The sequence below is a fragment of the Dama dama genome, chromosome 22 (genome assembly GCF_033118175.1).
Source record: "Dama dama isolate Ldn47 chromosome 22, ASM3311817v1, whole genome shotgun sequence".
Classification (NCBI taxonomy): domain Eukaryota; kingdom Metazoa; phylum Chordata; class Mammalia; order Artiodactyla; family Cervidae; genus Dama; species Dama dama.
In genome coordinates, this window is record NC_083702.1 from 4,837,028 (window position 1) to 4,859,972 (window position 22,945).

General features: G+C 53.4%; 1 pseudogene; it reads right to left on the reverse strand.

Annotated features, from left to right (window-relative positions):
• Positions 1-15,138: 15,138 nt before the first annotated feature.
• LOC133044107 (small nucleolar RNA SNORA11) lies at positions 15,139-15,250 on the reverse strand (annotated as a pseudogene).
• Between the last annotated feature and the right edge of the window lie 7,695 nt (positions 15,251-22,945).

Consider the following 22,945-nt stretch of genomic DNA (forward strand, 5'->3'; position numbering starts at 1 on the left):
GAAATAAGAGACAATGGAGGGGAAGCTGTGGAGCTTCTGGGGTTCATGACTCAGGGGGTGTGTCCTCAACCCCCACAAATGTGAGGGGCAGGGTGGGAGGGGGGAGGGGTTCCAGCCCTTATTCCAGAAGGACTGTGATAGCATCAAGGAGAACCTGTGAGGTTGCTGTTTGCGACTCCATGGGCTGTAGCCTACCAGGCTCCTCCATCCCTGGAATTTTCCAGGCAAGAGTACTGGAGTGGGTTGCCATTTCCTTCTCCAGGAAAGTCTTCCCAACCCAGGGATCAAACCCAGGTCTCCCGCATTGCAGGCGGACGCTTTACCGTCTGAGCCACCCGGGAAGCATCAGGGAGAAGAACACCTAACTGAGACTCTGTCCTGAGGCCACTGGAGGAAAGAGCAGGGTTGTGGTCAGGGAGAAGAGCTGGGAGGGGGGCAGGGAGAGCTGTGTGTTTCTGATGGCCTCGTGCGTTGCTAAGGAACCACTCAGCTCTGCGGAAGGTTCTAGAACTGTCCTGGTGGAAACTGGACCAAACTACTGCCTAGAGGCTCCCTTTCCTGAGCGCTATAGAGGTTCTCCTGGAAACCTGGGCAGTCCACATGGCTTCATCCCTCGTCCCCATGGAACCCCACAACTCCTATCCAGGGCAGATTTTTCTTCTCTGGCTCCTCTCTGCCACTTCAAGGACACTGACCAGACTTACGCCCCCGACACCGGGAGGCGCTGCCAAGAGGGACCTTTTACAGCTGCTGCTGCCACCTGTCCCTGCAAAACCCGCCAAAGAGCGCCTTCCCCAGGGGGCGGGCGGGGGGCGGCCACCATCTCAGAGGCTGGGCACTGAGGCCCACCCTGCCCCCACCAGCTGGACAGGGTGGGGCTTCTGGATCCGCGTCTTCAGGAGGCTCTGTGCTTCGTCCTCCTGCCTTCCCTCCTCCCTCCTCCCTTCCCTCCTCCCTCCTCTTCCCCTTCCCTCCCCCTTCCTCCAGCTCACTCCTCCTCCTTGCACCCTCCACACTCACTCTGACCCTGCTGACCATCTGCCTGGAGGGCAGGCCCCCAGCTCTCCTTCTGACCACTGTGACTGGGGCTCGGCCCCACCCCCCAACCCTCTCCCTCCCTCCGACCTGCCCTCTTCCCTGAAATCCTCTTGCCCCGCTGCCCCCCTGGATGCTGCCCCGGTTCTCCAGGCTACGATCAGGCAGAGACCAGGTCAGCGCCACGTTCTCGGGGACCGGAAGGGCTCTTGGCACATAGTGCTTGCTCAGTCAACACAGGCGGCTGCACGAATCTCTACAAACAGCCGACAAACCTGGAGCGACTAGGTGATGAATCCAAAGCCACGTGGTTTATATCAGACGTGGTAGAACCAAGCTGTCTCTCTAGAAAGACAGAAAAAAAATTTAGCAGGGAGAGAGAAGACAAGGGAATGTATAAGCCCCTGAAATCAAAGCGGTATTTGTGGAAACGTTTGGTTTGCCTGGGGGTTGAGAAATGAGTTACAAAACTCTGTGCACTGTGTCAACATCTTCCATCATGACGTCTGCCGGGGATCCTGGACACGAGGAGTGAGGAACTCAGGAGGCGCCTACTACAGTTGCTCACTCGGAGATTTCATCTCTTCCTCAGCGGGCGTGCAGGGCCATCGCATTAAGATCTGTTGCCTGGAAAAACTGCTGTCCTCGAGAAGATCAGAGCTGCTAAATTACATCCAAAATAAAAAATAAATGCTTAAAATAAAATAAATAAATGCTTAGAGTAGGAGCCAATGGAGGCGGGGGTGAGTTATGTGTGTGAGTCTTGAAGTTTGGGGGTGGGCATCGGTTTTGAAAGGTTAGGAACCCATCTTTGCTATTTCTGGTTCTAGAGGAGGTTCCAATAGTGAGGGAGCCCGTGGCGGGTCTCCTGAGGCCAGGGGTCCCTAGGGGTTGGCTTGGCCTCGAGCCTGCGTTGGGAGGCCTGGCTCCAGCCCTGTCCTCATGGGCTCCTGGAGGAGGAGCACGTGCCTGTCTTCAGCTGAAGTGGAGCCAGCCCAGGGAGTCGGGAGTAACCAGCCCCAGGCCGTGGGCAGGCTTTCTGCTGGCTTCTGAGCTGCCCACAGTGACTAAGAATGACGCTTGAAAATAGCAGCTGAAAATGTCACCACCCACCTCCCAACTTTCCAAGAAAAAAAAAAGGAATGTTGGCCCAGGGAACAGCCGTTTGTGAGAAAAACGAAGAAACAACAGTTTATTTGTGGTCAGAGGGAAGGCTCCCCAGAATGAGCAATCTCAGGCCTGTCTTTGTTCATTACCCACAGGCCCTCGGGTCCCGTGATGGGTGTCAGTGGCTGCAGCCTGGCCCATTCCACGTGGTAAGGCCTGTCCCTCCCACTCGAGGGCGGCATGAGTTCGTGGTGACGTGGCAGGTCGACTACGCGATGTAGGACATCCACATAGGTCCGACAGCCTCCGGTCCAGCCCCAGGCTGCCTTCCAGGGTGGATGTGTTTTGTGAAGGAGGAATAACGTGCCATCAGCCCCCACCTGTAAACCTCTTTATCACAACTGTCCTGTCCTTGACTGCAGACCTATCTGATGGGTGGGAAGTGTGGGCCACCACGTCACCCAGGGAGTGGTCCTTTGCCCACCTTCCCACCCCTGCCCCGACGGGAACCTCATGGTGCTCCCTGACCTTGGGTCTGAGGACAGCATCAAGTCCTCTCCTCATTGAGATGGAAGGGGCTCCTGCCAACCTCGGTCCTCCCCATGGGGCAGGACATGTGGGAATACAAAGCACCCCGGCCAGCACAGACCTTCCTTATAAACGGCCAAATAAAATATTGAACCATGAAGAAAGCTGAGCACCGAAGAGCTGATGCTTTCAAACAATGGTACTAGAGAAGACTCTTGAGAGTTCCTTGGACTGCAAGGAGATCAAACCAGTCCATCATAAAGGAAATCAGTCCTGAATATTCATTGGAAGGACTGATGCTGGAGTTAAGCTCCAATCCTTTGGCCACCTGATGTGAAGAATTGACTCATTGGAAAAGCCCCTGATTCTGGGAGGGATTGAGGGCAGGGGGAGAAGGGGATGACAGAGGATGAGATGGTTGGATGGCATCACTGACTCAATGCACATGAATCTGGGCAAATTCTAGGAGATAGCGAAGAACAGGGAAGCCTGGTGTGCTGCAGTCTGTAGGGTCACAAAGAGTCAGATATGACCTAGCGACTGAACAACAACAACAGAAGTACTGAAAAGTATAACTAAGTGACTCTGAGAACCCAGTGATCTCAGAGTTTCAAGAGGAGTCGGAGGGTATCTGGTCCACCCACTGTGGGGCAGGATTGTTAATGGATGCAGAGGTGTGGCTCTGAGCCCCGCCAGGTTCCCTGGTGCTACACCCCACAGCCTGACCTCCTTCCTGGAGAAAATCTGGAAGATTTGGGTTGTAAGACCTATTTTTTTCACCTTTAGCAAGCAGGGTCATTTTAAGATTCTGATCATTAGTAATAGACCTTTAAAACCAGCCAGACTATTAACTAGAACAAAGCCACAGGAGGCAGATAGAGCAGCGGGAGAAAACAGTGATGTGTGAAGGAGACAGGAGAGGAGGGGAGAGGGATGGAGCAGGCAGAGGTGGTGGAAGTGGACACGCACAGGATTTGGGGAGTGACCAGAACGCTGCCTCCAGTCACAATGAGGACTTTAACACTGGTGGTTGCTAATCTTAATTTAGCTATTACCGTGTGCCTGGCAGTCTCTAGAGCTTTCCTGGGTTCACGAGTTTAGTCTGATTGAAGACCACCCTGTGACCTCCACATCCACTGTGACCCCCATCTGGTTGATGAGGAAACTGATGCTCAGAGACATGAAATGAATTGTCCAGCATCATTCTGTCGGTAAGTGACTGGTGAGAATGTGTGTGAGACAGAGAAAAGGAGGTAGCCTAAATCCTTATCTCTTGGTTTCCAGAAACTTCTCCTCTAAAATTTCAGTCTCCACAATGTAGTTGATGGGAATATGAATGCCTCTCTTTAAAAAAAAAAAAAAAAAAGATTTCTTTATTTGGCTGTGCTTGATCTTGTTTTGACGCTCAGGATCTTTAGTTGCATGTGGGATCTGTCTAGGCCCCTGATCAGGGATTGAACCTGGGCCCCCTGCTCTGGGAGCTCAGAGACTTAGCCACTGGACCACCAGGGAAGTCCTGAATGTCTTTTTTGTGGATTTATTTGTTTGGTCAATAATAGACTCAGGATTTTCTTAGTCTGCTTTGACTATCACATTGAGAGGATAACAGGCAGGAAGGCCAGGGGTCTCCAAACGGAGGAAATACGCTGCAAGTGTCAGACATTTTTTATTTCTACCTTAAGCTACAGGAGGAAACAAACTACAAGTGTCAGATTTTTTTCCTTCTCCATACAAAATTAAAAGGAGGTTTCTCTATGGAAATGTCTTTCTTAAGCTATGTTAATGAAACTATGTATTTGATCTGGAATTTGCCTTTCTTCAAAATGGTTGCACCTAAGACTAACTTTTTTTCTTTTCTCAAACCTTGGGCTAATAATAGCTCAACAAACCAGTATTCCTATCAATTGTTTTATGGCTGGGGGATGACACACCTCTGTCATCCTTATCTCAAAAATGCATATTGTGGGAGAGGGGCCTGGTGAAACTCCATCAGCCTTGAGGTGTCCCCCTTATCTGATTAGTAGCTTTCTAACAGACATAAAACAGCTTGCTAAAACTAGCAAAAAGGGGCACGCTCCATCCCCCTTCTGATGTCTACTTCAGAAGCTTTCTGCCTCCTTTTTTATACTTTAATAAAATTCTGCTATACAAAAGCTCTTGCGTAATCAAACCTGGTCCCTGGTCCTGAAGTTAAATCTTCTTCAGAGATCACAAATCCGACACCGTTCACCGTAAGCTATCAACACCGCTGCACTTTGCCTCAGAGTCATGGTTGTCTTTACTGAGCCGTGGATTCCACGACTGTGTACGTCTCTGAAAGCTCATAGTGCCATTCCCTTAAGATCTGTGTGTTTCCTTGTGGGTTGATGCGTGCGTGCTAAGTCGTTTCAGTCGTGTCTGACTCTTTGTGACCCAGTGGATTGCAGCCTGCCAGGCGCCTCTGTCCATGGGATTCTCCAGGCAAGGATACTGGAGTGGGCTGCCATGCCCTCCTCCAGGGGATCCTCCCGACCGGGAACCAGCCCTGTGTCTCGTATGTCTCCGGCCTTGGCAGGTGGGTTCTTTACCCCTGGCACCACCTGGGAAGCCCTGTGTGTTGATCCTTGTATTTAAAAAATAAAGAAGAAAAACTCTGGGGGGCCCCTCCCGTCTATGTGAACGTGTCCCATTTGGAGAACCCAGTGCCCGCTTCACCGCCTGGTGTCAGCAGGAACCCCTCTGACATGGGCCCCAGGGGGCCTGCCCAGCTTCCCCTTTGCAGCCAGCGCCCATCCAGCTCCCACCCAGGTCTTTCAGAGGTAGGAGAGCCAGGGCTGCCAGAGGCCCGAGGGAGCAGCTTTATGGGTTTGGGGTAAGGGGGCGCCGTCAACGTCTCCCACTGTTTATAGGGCGCTATGTCTTCTGTGCTACGATTCACCCTTTCTCTGAAGTACGCCAGCTCCTTTAGAACACAACGCATGGTGTTAAAACGAGCTCTGCTTGTGCGAAGGGAAGGTGTTTACATTCCAGACCAGAAGCTGGCAACTTGGGGTCCTGGAATTTCCAAGTTGGAAGTTTGGGGGCCACTGAGATCCATTCCACCCCCAAACACACACCAGCGCATGCACACACACCAACCCCTGTTCTTGCGGCGGGGCCCATACAGAGCCTGCAGTATATCCAGTTGGTCTGTTCACGGTCGGGTCTTCTCTGGAGGGTAGGTGTGACTTGGGGGAATAAATAATGTAGATAATGTAATGGGATAATGTAGATGGGAAAGAAACTCAAGGTGCATAACTACACAGCATGACCGAGGAGGGACCCTGTCCCCAGAGGGGACCCCAGTGGGATCACCCTGTGTGGTCCCCTCTCCGTGGGGGTAGATGCGCCCTGGGCTTCTCCCCAGAATACGGCAAAGGAGCCCGTGTCCCTGCTGTGTTAGGACAGCCACTTGTCAAGGTGCTGGGATGGCCCTTGGTTGCACCCCCTTGCCTGAGACCCCCTCAGGCAGAAGCAGTGGGAGACCCTCCCCCACTGGCCTTGGGGAAACAGGTTGCCAAGCTGAGAGGGTCTGCAGGCGGACGCGTGGTAAGAGGGACAGAGGCCTCTGGGAGCTGAGAGCAGCCCCCGCTGACACCCAACAAGAAGACGGGACCCCAGTCCTACAACCGCAGAGCACTGAATGGGCCTGGAGGAGGACCCCGGCCTGGTGGGCAGCTGGGTAGCACCAGTGAGACCCAACTAGAGGGCCCTCGCCGCCACGGAGCCGGCTCCTCCCGCACAGAAGCTGTGAGATGATCAGCGAGAGCATCTCTGCCAAGTTTGTGGGATTCATCACCGAGGACTAGAAAGCGAAGACCAGCACGTCCTCCACGAGGGGCCTTGGTGTCCGTATTTGCCTCTATATAAGTCCCGGGAGGACACGGGAGGAGCTGGTTACCGACTGTGTGTGTGGTGGCGAGGCGAGGGGGCTGGTGGCTGGGAATCTCTGCTCTGCTTGACTGATTTCACACAAAAAAGTGAATATCGAAACCTTCAGCAAGACAGTGAACACACTGACAGTGATTGTGGCAGCCGACAGTGAAGGGGGCCAGGTTTGATGCCCCATGTGTGAAATCACTCATTTAACCTTTCACTCTCCTGTGAGGTTGGAGGCCATTATCAGCTGCACTGGACAGACGGGGACACTGAGGCCCGAACAACTCCCTATCCTCCTCGGGCTGAGAGAACCCCCGGCTCTCCGGGGCTGGGATCTGGGTCAGGTCGCTGGGCTCCAGGCCTGCGTCATGCTCTGCTTGGCCCCTGGCTTTTGTCCAGGTATCCCACACTGGGGAGGTGGGTGGAGGCCCCCTGCTAGGCTAGGGGGCTGGGGTGACACTATCAGAGCTTTGTGAACTCCACACTTCATAGCCTGTGGTTAACTTTCAACAATCAGACCGGAAGGACACGCCTTTGCATTCTGGATATTTCCATGCCATGACCTTTGTAATTCACATCTCTATACATTTGCATCCACCCCTGTCCCCTTCACCCATTCCTGAGTCGCCTTTGGTAAAAATTCCAGTGGAAAAATCTCCTTTGATTTAAAAAAAATTTTTGTTCTTTGAAAAGGACTGTATATTTCTAAACTCGTTGTTTTACGTGTATGAGTTAGATTTCGTCAGCAGATTCTTGGAGTTTCTGTATTTCATTATACTATTTTTGGAAGTCCATATGCAAGCATTGTTTCATAGGCACCATTTCCGATCTCAGTATGTTTTTCTTTGGTTAATAAAAGCCATAGTTTGTAAATCAGACATAAAAGATGGCATTTCCCTCAGCACCCGGGATGGTGCCATGGTGAAAATCCTGCAGCTTATGTCTTCCTTGATTTTTTTTCTTTTATTCCTTTGAATTTCCCTTAGGGAAAGCCCTCTAAATAGTTTCTTTAGGAGATAAGGAGACCTATGTTTCTGGGCTTCCCTGGTAGCTCAGCTGGTAAAGAATCTGCCTGCAATGCAGGAGACCCCGGTTCGATTCCTGGGTAGGAAGATTCCCTGGAGAAGGGATAGGCTACCCACTCCAGTATTCTTGGGCTTCGCTGGTAGCTCAATGGGTAAAGAATCCGCCTGTAATGCGGGAGGCATAGGTTCAATCCCTGAGTTGGAAAGATCCCCTGGAGAAGGGCATGGCAGGCCACTCCAGTACCCTTGGCCTGGAGAATCCCATGGACAGAAGAGCCTGGCGGGCTGCAGTTCATGGGGTCACAAAGAGCCGGACACAACTGAGCAGCTTTCATTTATGTTTCTGCGAGTTTTATTTTCACGTCCAGGTGCACCTGCAGAATCTCTCCACTGTATCTCCCAGCTGTGAAGTAGCATTCTCACATAGCCTTGACGCCCCCTCCCATCCCGGGGGTTTTAACTGTGCTCCTCTTCTCCCTCCTCTCCCCTCCCTCCCAGTGGAGCATCTTGGCAGAAAGGGCCGCAGAGCAGAGGCGTGGAGAGTTAAAGACACTGAACTTTCACTCCTGGGCTTGCACTGTCTTATTCACTCTGTGTCCTCGGGTAATTGCTAAACCTCTCTGGCGCTTGGCTTCCTACCGTCGCTGGGGTCATCTCTGCATCTGTGTAGTGTTGCTGGGACAGACGACCTCTTTGCATTTCATTTTTGGTTGTGCTGAGTCTTCACTGCTCCGCAAGGGCTTCCTCTGTTTGCAGAGAGAGGGGGCTGCTCTTTGTTGGGCACACAGGCTCCTCACTGCGGGGACTCCTCTCCTCGCTGGGCACGGGCTCTAGGGCGCACAGGCTCGGTATTTGTGATGCACGGGCTTAGCTGTCCTTTGGCATATGAGCTCTTCCCAGATCAGGGATCAAACCTGTGTCCCCTACACCAGTAGGCGGCTTCTCAACCGCTGAACCACCCTGAACCACCAGGGAAGACCACAGAGGACCTCTTTACATAAGATGGTTGTTGTCACGATTGTCGTGAATCTTCGATCAGCGCTTGGCACGCAGAGACCAGCCGCCGGGCAAGCCTCCTGCTGTGGATCGACTGCCAGGGTGCTCAAAGGCTCGTTGTGAGACAGTCTGCACAGCGGTGAACAGGCGGTCACGGCCAGGCCCACACCCGTCCACTAGGTTGCCTCCTGGTGGCCTCAGACAGCTTGGAGTCCTTCTTTCTTTGCTGATAAAATGTCTTTGTGCTTCTGCCAATGGCTAGAATCTCCTGCAGAAAAACCCAGGTGTTCAGGTGTTACAAGCTTCAGGTGACTGCCAAGGTGAACGTCCAAGGGCTTGCAAAGAAAACGCTATTGGTCCTTTCATGTCTTGATTATGTATTTACAATGCGGTGGAAATTTCAGGACTAGAGGAGGAAACGTCCCACACACACAATACTGCCACGTGTGTCTTTGTGAAAGGTTCTGGGAGCAGGTCAATCAATGAACCTGTCCAGACTCTCGGCTGGGTGGTACCTTCATCCATCTGAACATCGGTAGGTTGAGTGGTCCCCTGCTTCGCTGGGGCTCCCTTCTGGCGATAACCCGGACACACTAGGGTGTTCCCTGGGCCTTGAGAGTGTGTCCTGTGACCTGCCTCCCTGGTCACCCCAGACGGGTCCACGCAGTGACCTTTCACCCCAGTTACCCCCTTTCCCTCTGGATCTGGTCACCACTGGCCCTTTGCTCCACAGTCCTGCAGGGGGCCTGCAGCTGAGCAAGTGATGTGCGTGCTGGGCCTTAGAGGACAGAGGACAGAGAAAGGAAGAAGAGTGAACCTCCCAGGATGCTGGCGGCGGGAGGGGCGCTGTGTGTGCAGAGAGGCAGGGCCCCGCATGGCACGCTCGGTGCAGGACAGTGTCTGACCTCCCCACGAGGCTGGCAGCATCCCAGGCAGCGGCCGCCCCAGGCCCTTGGCAGCCTGATCACCTGAGCAGCTCCCACGGGTCACGTGTGTGCTCAGTTGCTCAGTCTTGTCTGACTCTTTGCCACCCTATGGACTGTGGGCCCGCCAGGTTCCTCTGTCCTTGGGACTTTTCAGGCAAAACCCTGTTTCCTCCGCCGGGGATCTTCCTGATCCAGGGACCGAACCAGCGTCTCCAGCATTGGCAGGTGGATTCTTTACCACTGCCAATTACCACTGCACAAAGATATTATATCTTATTATATCACTTCCTTTACCACCACTGAGCCAGCTGGGAAGTTCCCCTGTGGGTCACAGGAAGGCCTGAATGCCAGAGCCCCGCACACCCAGCTGCTGCTTGCTCAGAGCAGACGGGCTGGAGTCAGCGTGCTGTGTCCTCGCGCCTAACGCTGAGCAAGCATTCCCCACTGTCCTCTACTCTCCCTCCGCTCCCCCCCACCCCCACCTTGGGGAGCTGGCGAAGTACAGCCCCCTGGGGTGTTTTTATTCCCCTGGAAGCCAAGAGAACTAATGTGTGCTGTAGCGTGTGATCTTCATAAAACCCATAACTGTTATTTGAAAACCAATTTCATTTCTTTTTAAATATGGCAAAGTCAGTGGTCTTAACTCAAGGACTCCAGCACCTGAGGGTTGACCTGATGGGCGAGTCGCAGGGAGAGACAGGGGAGATAAAAACTCCGTGTGGATCTACTGAGATGCCCCAGGGGACACCTGTGGGGAGAGGCGCTGGGGCATCTGAGGTTTTGTTTCAGGTGAAGGATGTGTTTCCAACGTTACCCTTTGAGCAAAGGCCCTGCTGGACCGGAGCCGCGGGTGGTCCTGGTCCACAGACTCCTCTGGGATTTTCTGAAGCCCCCAGCACTCTCAACCCAGTATATCCTCCCAGGGGGCTCTCCTCATGTGACAAGGGGCCCCCAGGATGAGTCTGGGTCACAGCCAGGTGTGTAAAGGGATCTGAACTTGTCAGATCTTAGACTCAGGAGGCAGGGATGGTCCTGTCTCTTGCCTGCTGGAAAGCCAGCCCCCCGCTGTCCCCCTTTCTGAACAGACCGAGCCTCTGTCCCCTACAGGGTCTGTCCACAGCCTTGGGACGAGGGTCCAGGCTCTCCTTTCTCCCAGCCCCACCGCTATCCCCACCACCCACAGAGTTTTTCCCTGCTAAACCCTCATTCTCAATTTCACTTTGGAATTTCATTTTTATGTTCTTTTTTTTTTTTTTTTTTTAGTTCCCCAACCAGCGATGGCATCCATGCCCCCTGCATTGGGAGCTGAGTCTTAACTCCTGGACCCCTAGGAAAGTCCTCCTTTTCTGTTCTTTTGCTTAGAATTTCTCTCCCAGACTTCTCATATTTCAATTCTCAATTTCCATGCCGCTCCCCTGGGGAAACCCTCTCTGACCCTTGGGCCAGGGGGTGCAGACACAGTGCCTGGGCTCCAGGGGTCCACAGCCTGGTGTGGCCGACGGAGCTGCAGTGATGACAGGACAGCAGGGGAGACGCCCCTACACAGGGAGGCACAGGCTGAAAAGGGGGCGCACCCCTTTCCTGGGAGGCCATCAAGGCGACCCGAAGAGACGGATGGGGGAGGTGCTGAAGAATGGCCCCAAGAGTGGAGGGGCCAGATGTCGGTGAGAGACAGAAGCCCCTCCTGTCCACACGCTTCCGCCAGCTCCTGCTCGGAGCTGCCTGACCGCCGTGCCAGCAGCTTACCCAGGCTCTGGGTGCCCCTCACCTCGGGGGCCAGTCGGCAGTCAACAAGGGGCTTGCAAACTGTGCACGTCATGGAGCCTGGTCTTGAGTCTGAAACACAGTGATGTCCAAAACAGAGGTGACTCTGAACACAGGTGACTCGGGAGGACGCTGCTGGCCTGGCTGGAGCACCCACCCCTGGAGGACATCAGTGTTTCCTCCTGACTCCCCCACTGACCCTCTCCCCCTCTCCGTAATCTGCAGGAATCCTCTAAGCTGTCACCCCCCTCGCAATCCACCTCACCCCTGCAAACCCAGGCGTTAGTTCTTTCTAGGTGAACAGAGAAAAATGGCACCTAATTAAGAGTAGACGTGCTGATGGGGTTCTTTGAAACTTATTTCCTTCTGCAAGCCAGTAATCTCTATCGATCACCCCTTTCAGGGCAAATAATTCACCCTGGGAGACAGTGGCCGTGTGCACTGTACCTGATTCATCTTAAATGGCTTTGAACTTTTAAAATGTCCCCCTTTAACTGTGGAGTTGAAATAGCTCAGAATTCTCATAATGATTGTAATTATAGCTGTTGTTTAGTTAGTACCAGTAATCTCCTAGACTCTTCACAGCCATTCTCTCTGCTTCCCAGAACTCCTCTGCCAGCCAGGGATTATTATTCCTGGGGTAGGGGGAGATTGAGAGGGATTGGGGATGGATATCTCAGAGAGGTTAAGTAATTTACTTAAGGTCCCACAGCTGAATGGATCTGAACTAAACCTGTCAGCCCATGCTTCCTTCATCCCCGAGTGAGGCTCTGATTCAAGGATTTCAGAGCTGGGAAGGACCTTAATCACATCCTCACTATTTTGCTTTTTTAAAAAAAAACTTTTTATTTTATATTGGAGTATAGGATCAAATCAGTCAATCCTAAAGGAAATCAGTCCTGAATATTCATTGAAAGGACTGATGCTGAAGCTGAAACTCCAATACTTTGGCCACCTGATGTGAAGAACTGACTCATTGGAAAAGACCCTGGTGCTGGGAAAGATTGAAGGCAGAAGGAGAAGGGGACGACAGAGGATGAGATGCTTGGATGGTATCACTGACTCGATGGACATGAGTTTGAGCAAGCTCTGGGAGTTGGTGATGGACAGGGAGGCCTGGCATGCTGTCGTCGTCGTTTCCGACTGCGCAAATGAGCGGCTGAACTGAAGTGAATAGCCAATTAATGATTTTGCAATTTCAGGTGAGCAGCAAAGGGACTCAGCCGTACGTATTCGTGTATGCGTTCTCCTCCAAACTCCCGTCCCATCCAGGCTGCCACAGAACGCTGAGCAGAGTTCCACGTGCTCTACAGTAGTCCTTGTTGGTGATCCATTTTACATATAGCTGTGTGTGCATGTCCATCCCAAACTCCCTAACTGTCCCTCTCCTCCACCCTTGCCCACTGGTAACCATAATTTCATTCTCTAAGTCTGTGAGACTGTTTCTGTGTTGTAAATAAGTTCATTTGTACCATTTCTTTTTGGCTTCTGCATCTATCCTTCCCTCCCCACCACCTGCAGGTGAGGACGCGCAGGGCCTGAGGGAAGCTGAGAACATCTGCAGAATTCAGAGTCCTGGGGGAGGGGCGCCGTGCGGGATAAATGAGGATGGGGGCTGTCTGTGCTCTGGTGGGGGCAGACGGGGGAGCGAGGGGGCGACCGGCAGCTGGAAACAGGCTAGACTTCTGCCAGCCAGGGACCTACGTGCTGGGTGTGTCGGGGAAAAAGGAACATGCCTGGAAGGGGAGAGACTGCGGCCAGGCGGGTCTGCAGCAGGAGCAGGCCGACCAGGGCCACAAGCGTCACCCCCACAGCTCCGGCCACCACTCTGCGCCCCTGCCGACCACCTGACGTCTCCTCCACCTTGATGTCACGGGTGCTCACAGCTCTTCCAGCAGGCAGAGTAGATTCTGGTAGATTCCCATGCTGTGTGCTCTGCCACAAAACCACTCCTTTAACCAGAAATAAAAAAATAGAAGCGGCCAGGCAGGCAGGACGAGGGGGAGGGAGAGAGGCAGTGCAGAGGCCTGGGGGTGAGCACGGGTGAGCTTGGGGACCGTGAGGGACCGCTGGTGGGCCACGTGGCTGGAGTGATTGGAGGCCGGGAGGGGGGCGCCAGCTCTCAGGAGCTCTCCATCCCGGGGCCGCCGACTTTGAGCTGGGGAGGGACAGGTGCCTGTTTGATAAACGAGCTGAAAGGAGGGGGGGCCCGGGCAGCAGGGCCACGGGAGGTCTCCAGGGGAGGGAAGTGCCCGGGTAGTGGTGGACACTTGGAGAGCCACTTCGTGGTGGGGCCTGGGGACGGACTGTCTGTGGGGGTGAGAGCCGCATGGGCGGGGGCCATTCACCCAGGCCCCCAGACCTGGGGGAGGAGAGGGCGTGGGGCTGGGATTCTGTTCTGTTCGCTTCTCTTGGTGGATGACCTCACAGATGGGCACCTGGACTGTGCAGGTGAGGGAGGCCACCTGCACAGAGACAGAGATTTGGTGGCAAACGGTCATTTGGCAACCTTGGGACAGAAGAGTCGCTTTGGCGTACAAAGGCAGAGGGGGGCGATCGAGAAGGGAGATGCTGCCTGAGTGATCCTAAGATCAAGACGGGCCCACACAGCCGGTGTCCAGCCCTGACCCCAGCTCCGTATTCATCTCCTCTGGCTGCTGTGCTTCGGCTACCTGATTCGAAGAGCTGACTGTTTGGCAAAGACCCTGATGCTGGCAAAGACTGAGGGCAGGAGGAGAAGGGGGCGACAGAGGATGAGATGGTTGGATGGCATCACCGACTCAACGGACATGAGTTTGAACAAACTCCGGGAGATGGTGAAGGACAGGGAAGCCTGGCGTGTTGTAGTCTGTGGGGTCTCAAAGAGCTGGACACGACTGAGCCACTGAACAACACCAGCGTGGTTGCTGTAACATATTATCCAAAACAGTGGCTTAAAATAACACAAACGTATTCTCTTACAGGTCTGAAAGTCACAAATCAAATCGGTTTCACTGGGTAGAGGCAAGGCGTTGGCAAGGCTGTCCTCTCGGACTCCTCTCTCATCTCAAGGCAAATGACATTCACCATCGTCACAACCTAGGGTTGAGAGCCACGGAAGAGTGCCTACGGCAGCTTCCCAGCCATGGCAGGATTCCCCTGTGTGGGGCCCTGGAAGAAATCTCTTCCTGGGACTTTCTAGTGGTCCAATCCAATGCACAGGGTCGGGTTCAATCCCCGGTTGGGGAGCTGAGATCCTACATCCCTTGTGGCCAAAAAATCAAGACATAAAAAAAAAAAAAAAACCACCCAGATACAATATTGTAACAAATTCAATAAAGACTTTTAAAATAATCTCTTCCTTTCCTGGTCAATGGCCAGCCTCATGGGTACATGCCCTGGACAGTGGCATGGGCTTTGGCACGCAGAAGGAGTCCACCCTGGATTGAACTCTCTGCTCTCACTGTCTTGAAACTCTTTATCGGTTTTTTCCATCTTAGGGTTCACTTTAATGAAGATGGTAATGTTGCACATTCCTATCAGTTTGGACAAAAGTATAATGACATATATTCATTATAATGTCATTCGAAGTATTTTCATTGCTCATAAAAACTTCTATACTCTGTGTATTATCTCCCTGCAAACTTCTGGCAACCACTGGTCTTTTTATTGTTTCCATAGTCTTGCCTTTTCCAGAATGGAATATAGTTAGAACCTATTTTTTTCTGAGCCACAAAGGAACAAATCCTTTACAAGACCACTCCTGGTGCACCCACGCCACCAGACAGGCTCTAAGTGGCAAGTTCCCCCACTTAACACTTCCAATATTGCGCGCTGTCCCACTGGCCCCGCCTAGCAGCCATGTGGAGGGGCAGAGGGAGACGTGTTGGATATTTGTTTGTAGGAAGCCCACAAATTTTGTGCCCCTTGTTACAATGAACCCAGATTCCTGTTGAGTGTGTTGTAAATCTTTATTATCTTTGAACAAGCAGCTCACATTTTCATTTTGTCCCAAGCTCTGTAAATTATGCAGCTGGTTCTGACTCAGCCCTAACCTCTTAGCTCCAGCAAAGACACCTAGAAATGGACTTCACAGTTTTTTTGAACACTTGACATAATTTTAGGTAATATCCCATGGTATTTTTCTGGTCTAACCATTCATAGGCATTATTAATGCCTGGGGAATAAAGTTTCTGAGTCCTCGTAAGATGTTCTTTTTATTAAGAGAGGCAATATGGTCGATGAAGATTCAAACACAGGCACCATTTGAATTAGGGAGTAATTATTCCCATTAAGAAGAGGTTCTTGTTTTCAGAAAAGGATTCCGTATGGGATTCTTTAAATAGCCGGCTTTCCTAATGCATTTTTAATGTGTTTCAACATATTAAAGATTATTTACAGGCAGGCTTCTCAGGTCCGGGTGTAGAACCAGCGCTCCCTGAGTTTCTGCCCTGCGCGGGCCCCGCAGGGTCAGGAGGGACTGCGTCTGGCAGGGTGGGGGAAGGTGGTCACTCTCGGAGGAGCTCTGCCTGCTGGGGGTGGGGGTGGGTCACCCAAAGCAGTGACGATGCAGACAGACAGGATCCGGTAGGATGCCCTGGAGCAGCAGCAGGAATGGGAATTCCAGGGACAGGAAGACCCTTGAAGGGGCTGAGGTTTGCAGGTGGGCAGGTGGGGGGGACTCTGGGAAGACCCCGGGCATTGCATCTGAGGGAGGGTCCCCAGGGGAGAGGCCTGGTTGGCAGCACAAGGGCCCTCCTGCTGGTCTGAGGAGCCAGGCCTAGGGAAGAGAGGAGAGAGGAATGCCAGGCCCGGAGCCACGAGGGGGGAAGATCACTGCCCGCAGAAAGGTAGATCAGAGCTCGGGGATCCAGGAGCTGCGGGCGGCAGAGAGGTGCTGTAACCGCCGTCAGACAGCAGAGCAGTGGCCCTGGGCAGACAGAGGCCCTGGGTGGTGGGGGGGGGGGGCACATGATTCACGAAGGGCACCAAAGCTGGAACGGGGGGAGGCTCGGGGGCGGGAGGTGCCCTGAGAAAGGTTACCCATTTGTAACTTGCGACTCCACGGACCGTAGCCCACCAGGCTCCTCTGTCCACGAGCTTTCCCAGGCAAGAAGACTGGAGTGGGTCCTACCATTTCCTACTCCAAATCCAAGCTGGGGGGAAGGTCTACGGCTGGACGTGCAGGCAAGTCACTTGGACCACATGCAGACACGAGGATCCGGGAGAGAGACCCAGCCAGTCCCAGGAGGCTTCTGAGAGCTGATTCTGCTGGACGCTTCCAGCATGGGGGCAGGAGACACTACTTAGGAGGAAGGCGAGGAGAGAAAAGTTAAATGTGAAACCGGGTGAGCCTGGCGGCAGGAGGGACGGGCTGAGGCAGGTGGGCTGGTGGGGGGGAATGGACCAGCTCAGGTGAGCGAGGCATGGAGGCTGCTCTCAGACACTGCAGGCCAGGAGCAGAGCCCTGGAGGGAGGGAGGTTTGTGGCCACTGATGCACTTCGGGGAGATGGGAAGTGAGGCTGGGGAAGGACGGAGGTTGGAGCACAGTCCATGGTCAAGGTCAGGGAGAAGCCCATGGCAGTGACAGTAGAAGACACCAGCCTGGGAGCTCCCTGGGGGCCCAGTGGTTAGGACTCCTCGCTACCACTGCCATGGCCTGAGTTCAATCCCTGACTGGGGAGCTGAGATCCTGAAAGCCTTGTGATGTGGCCAGAAAAAAAATTAAAAATTAAAGAAAAGAGGAAGAGACCAGTTTAAAAGCCACGGCTCTCACGTGGCAGGGCTGCTCAGTGCCCCTCGGCAGGTGCCCGTTTGACGGCCCCGTTGGGACTCCGACGCGCCCCCGTCGGCCAGGCCAGAGCACTGTTCAGCAGAAGGCCCAGCTTTAGGAACTTCTCTCTGCCCTGCTGACACTCCCCTGTTGAGGCCCGTCATCACCTGGGTGAGGTGGCATCACCATCTGCATGTAAAAGGCCAGGGAGCTGGGTCACTCATCCGTAGTCACGTGGGGTAAGTGGGACTGCAGGCTGAGCCCGTCCAATTCAGGGCCAGCCAGGATCCTTCCCAGTACTGGGCACTTCTGCCAGCACCACTGGACCACTTACCCAGGTAACACTGTCACCTACCCCAGAAGATCACTGGCACCCACCCATGGACAGGTACCACCCATGAATGAGACATCACTTGCCAATGGAACCCCGGCACAAAGGAATGGACACAAAGGGAAAAGAGGTTCTTTAGGACGGGTTGGCCTTGAAACTTGTATAGGACATCCAAACAGAGATGGTTAGCAGCAGACTCTCTGGGGATTGGAGGGATGTTGGCACGCGGCTGACCATTGACGCCTCGGCTTCACAGAGGATCCCCAGGGAGACCGTATGGGGTGGGACCCTCAGGTGCCAGGGGACAAGCAGGGTCATCTCTTCACCTGGGTGGGCAGGACCACACCTGGCCACGCGGCCTGTCCATCATCAGAGACACAGGAAGGCAGGAGGAGCGCTGTCCTCCTTGGCCCCGGAGGCAGCCTGGTGCGTGGTGTCCCTTCCCTTTTCTTTTTCATTCAGAAATAGCTGCTGGACTTCCCTGAGGGTCCAGTGGTTGAGAGTCCACCTGCCGATGCAGGGCGCACCGGTTCGATCCCTGGACCAGGAGGACTCCACGAGCCACAGGGTGATGAGGCCTGAGCACTGCGTCGGCTGAGCCTGCAAGCCCTAGAGGCCGCGCTCTGCAAGAAGAGAAGCCACCGCAATGAGAAGCCCCTGCTCGTCCCAACTAGAGAAAAACCCACGCACCAGTGAAGACCCAGTGCAGCCCAAAATAATTAGCTACTTAAAACAAACTCAGGGCGGCCAGAATTTGGTATAAGAAATCAGTGAACAACTATCATGTATTAATGCATATACATGGAATCTAGAAAAATGGTACTGATGAGCCTATGTGCAAGGGCAGGAATAGGGATGCAGACTCAGAGAACAGACTTGGGGACACAGTGGGGAAGGAGAGGGTGGGACGCACAGAGAGAGTGGCATGGAAACACACACATCACCATCTGTGAAACAGATAGCCAGTGGGAATTTGCTCAAACCGGTGCTCTGTGACAACCCAGAGGCGTGGGATGGGGTGGAAGGTGGGAGGGGGGTTCAAGAGGGAGGGAACATGTTTACCTATGGTTCATTCATGCTGACGTGTGGCAGAAACCAACAAAATGTTGTAAAGCAATTATCCTCCAATTAAAAATAAATACATTTTTTAAAAAAGAAGTCAATGATTTTTGTAAAAATGGAATTGAATAATACATTTTTAAAAAGATTTAAAATCTTTTTAAATCTATTGTGGGTCCCACTGGGCCAGCACGGGGTATCCCCTGGCGGTTCCCGACCTCAGCCTCCCCATCATTAGCCAGGCAGTGAGAGAAATAAAGGGCTGGTCTTCGGGGCTGGGGAGGGGCAGCCAGTGATTTTCGGAGAGCAGGTGGGTTTTGGGGGGTAGGTTGGTCTGGGAAAATAAGGCAGGATGGCTGCAGACAAGGGGAGGGTCTCTGGTGGTGGCCAAGACCCCTTCCTTTTCATTTTACAGACAGAAGCCTGGCTTGGGGAGGAGAACGGAGCAAGGAGGGTGCAGGGACCCGAGGGGGTGCTCGAGCCCAGGGTGAGCCCCTCCGTCCTCAGCCGCGTCCTGCGGTGGGAGGTACGGTGGCCTTGAGCCGGCAGAAGCTGGACACGGTTCCACCCCGCACCTCTTATCGGCAAGGACCTTGGCAGTCGCTTTCGTCTCTTGAGCCTTGTTTCTCTCACCTGCTCAGCAAGGCTCAGAGGCCCCTCTGGCTCCGCCACCCTCACAGGGTCACGCAGGGATCAGACCAGATGGGGCGCCTCTTCCAGACCAACCCATCCAGTCCTCTGCTCAGGGGCTGGCTTCTGGCCCACTCAGCTGGGACTAGGGGACTGGCCGTGTCCTCCATTAGAAGCAATCGAACAAGAGAGAATGCAAACGCTTGTTCCCGAGGGAGATGGGTGTCCCTGGCAAACCGGAGCGCTCTCTTCTGCTTGCAACCACAGGTCAAGGAGACCCAGGATGAGCCGCCCTGCAAGTTGCAGGTGTGACGCGCATTCTGTGGCCGCCAAGGAAAACGGCCTCGACACACGGCCCAGATCAAGGCCGTTCTCTAGACGGCCTGGAACAGGGGTCGGTGTGAACCTGCTGAGGAGTGTTCTTGGCGCTGGGACTGGAGAAGGACAGGGTGTGGTGCCAGCGATCCGGCTTCCTTGGAAGAAATTTGCAGAATGTGGACGGAGCTGACTTTCCTTCTGTGCACCAAGCAGAAAGAGCTCCTAACAAGGGGGCTCCTGGTGAAGAGGCTCCCGTTCCAGTTCCCGCAGCGTCCTGGGCAGCTGGGAGCCCCGGCCCCCAGGTGAGACCCCACCATGGCTGGGTGAGAGAGGTGCCTACAGATGCCGTGAACATGGGCGCCTGAAATGCCCTGGCTCAGCTCCCAGCTCTTCTTCCCCTCTTACTGGGCGTCAGGATGCAAATTCAGCATCTGCTCCACATCTTTGAGCGCCATGGGGTTCAGCACCCCTCCCTCCCCCAAAGGGAGATGAAACTAACATTTTGATGAGACCCTCTTATGCAACAGGCCCTCTGCCCACTGACTTCATGTTGAAGGAGTGGACACTGGGGCTGGAAGTTTAGGAAACTCACCCAGGCTCTGGGAAGGCTGATGTTGGTGGTGGAGAGGTCCAAGGGGAGGACAGGGGTGTGGGGTCAGGGGAGGCCAGACCCCGGCCCCAGCTCCACAGTCCGCTCACTTAGAGGAGGTGTCAAACTCCCAGGATCTCGGTGCCTTTGGATGAGGGGAGAGGGTAGAAGGAAAGAATTCCAGACGCCCTACCTCAGAGAATGCTGAGAGTCTCAAGTGAAAATAAGGGCTTTCCAGGTGGCTCAGTGGTAAAGAACCCGTCTGCCAACACAGGAGACGCCGGAGATGCAGGTTTGATCTGGATGCGGGTTGGGAAGATCCGCTGGAGTAGGAAATGGCAACCTGATCCAGTATTCTTTTTTTTTTTTTTAATTTGATTAATTAATGTATTTAATTTTTGGCTATGTTGGGTCTTCATTGCTGCGTGGGCTTTTTCTGTAGTTGCAGAGGGTGGGGGCTACTCTCTAGTTGCAATGCCTGGCTTCTATCACGCTGGCTTCTCTTGTTTTGGAGCACGGGCTGTAGGTGCATGGGCTTCGGTAGTTGTGGCTCCCCGGCTCCAGAGACAGGCTCAGTATTGGGGTGTACGGGCTTAGTTGCCCTGTGGCGTGTGGGATCTTCCCAGACCAGGGATCAAACCCATGTCTCCTGTGTGGGCAGGTGGATGCTTCACCACTGAGCCACCAGGGAAGCCCTGTTCTGCGTTTTTAGGAGATGGGATACGTCAGCAGCTGTCTAGCCCTGGGTCAACAACTGTGTTGAAATTCTTCTCTGGCCGCTATCAGACAAATCTTCAGAACTTTCAAATTCACATTTTTCTTATATACTTAGCTTTCTCACTCCTCCCCGATTTACGAACTTTGAACTGTTTTCTAATTCCCCAATAAATGAGTCATTATTGCCGTTAACACTAGTTCTTGGCCTCTCTCATTGCAATAGTAATGATGCTCATTTCATCATTAGAAATGTTATTAATAACTCGTAATTCCTTAACTACTATTTCGCCAGGGACAGCCACATGGCAGTTGAAAGATTTTTTTACCTGTGTCCTCCGCTGAGGGTGACACAGCCGGGACTAGGGGCCTGTACCCCTGTCTCCCAGCCAACAGTGTTTTCCACTGGCCACAGTGGTCAGTCTCCCAGCCAGTATTTGTTGGGGCTGTTCTGTGAGGGAAAGCATCTCTTTATTTTTTAATTAATTTTTACTGAAGTCTAGTTGACTTGCAATGTTGCATTAGTTTCAGGTGTACGGCAAAGTGTATCAGTTAAACACACACATACATCCGTTCTTTCTTAGATTCTCTTCCCATATCAGTCATTATTGGGGATCTTTTGTGAGCCCAGCAGAGCTGTGACGTGGGCGGTTGGACACCAAGCTTGGACCTGGTCTAGTTTCGGTTAGAAACCATTACGTACTTCCTTGGCTAAGTCATTAGATGAGTTGGCCTCAGTTTCTTCATCTATATAATGGGGTTGGAGGGTGAAGGGTTAAAATGAGACCACACAGGAAGCCCTTATCATGATGCCTGCCATTTAACCTGCACTTGCTCAACAAGCCCCCCGTTATTATCACTTGAAACGCCTGTCGGGTACCTGGGGCATTCAGGGTGCTGACAAGGACTGTCTGATTTGGCTCAGATGAGATGCGGGGAGGCACGGTGGGTGCAATGGGAAGCGAGGCACTCTGCCGCTGCTGCTGTGGCATTCAGCTAACCGAATGGGTGGGGAATAAAAGAGGTTTGTTTCAAAAGTGCTTGAAAGTTTTCAATGAACTATGGGAAAAAATCTGGGCTGAACATGCAAATAATAATTGAGCTCACCATCTACGTCTGCAGACACCAGCCACTGAAGGCAGAGGAAGTCGGATTCGAGGACAGTGGAGTGCCAAGGTTGAAGACGGTTTCTCCCCCATCAGGACCAGAGGCAGAATGTGAAACTCAGCTTGCTGGGGAATAAGGGAAGTGCCATCTGATAAAGCCAGGCTGTGTGTGTTAGCTGCTCAGTCGTGTCCGACTCTTTGCGACCCCGTGGACTGCAGCTCGCCAGGCTCCTCTGTCCATGGCATTCTCCAGGCAAGAATACTGGAGTGGGTAGCCGTTCCCTTCTCCAGGGGATCTTCCCAACCCAGGGATCAAACCACGGTCTTTTGCACTGCAGGCAGATTCTTTAGCACCTGAGCCTCCAGGGAAAACAGAGTCAGTCTGGGGTGCTACCAATTAGGAGAATTAGATCCAGCCTCAATCCTCCAATCAAGGAGATTCAGGACTTGAGTTGGGGTGGCCCCGAGAAAGAGGTGGAATTCACAGTAGGATGAGGCCTGGCTGAGGAAGGAAAGATGGGGAGCGCATTGGTGTCCTGGGGTGGCCGTAACAGAGTCCCAGGTTGGGCAGCTTTAAACAGCAGAAACGTGTCCTCTCAAGGTTCTGGGAGCCAGACATCCAAGATCAAGGCACTGGCAGGGCCTTCCCTCTGAAGGCTCCAGGTGGGAATCTGCTCCACGCCTCCCCTTGGCTTCCGTGTGGCCAGTAGTCCCAGGTCCGTGGTCACGTGGCATTCTCTGCATGTGTCTCTGCGTCTCTCCCACTTTCATTTCTCCTATGAAGGGCCCACCCGACCCTGGGATGACATCGTCTTAGCTTAGTGAGATGGGCAATGCCCCTATTTCCAAATAAGGTCACCTTCTGAGGTTCTGGGGAGGTTGCGAATTTTGTGAGGATGTATCCAACCCCATATAGGAAGGAAAGTGAAGGGAGACAGATCAAGAGGGGCTGACGACAAACCTCGCTCCCCCTGCCTGCCCCTGCACTGGACCTGGCCGTTTAGGGTTCACAAAGCATCCCCAGAACATGCTTTGGGGAAGGTAGGGCCTTGACACCCCCGACCTTGTCATGTCCCCAACCTCCCCTCTCTGGCTCACCCTACCCGACTCCAGCACCCAGTCCCCCAGGCCGGAAACCCAAGGCTGCCCTGGACGCCCTCCTCTCTC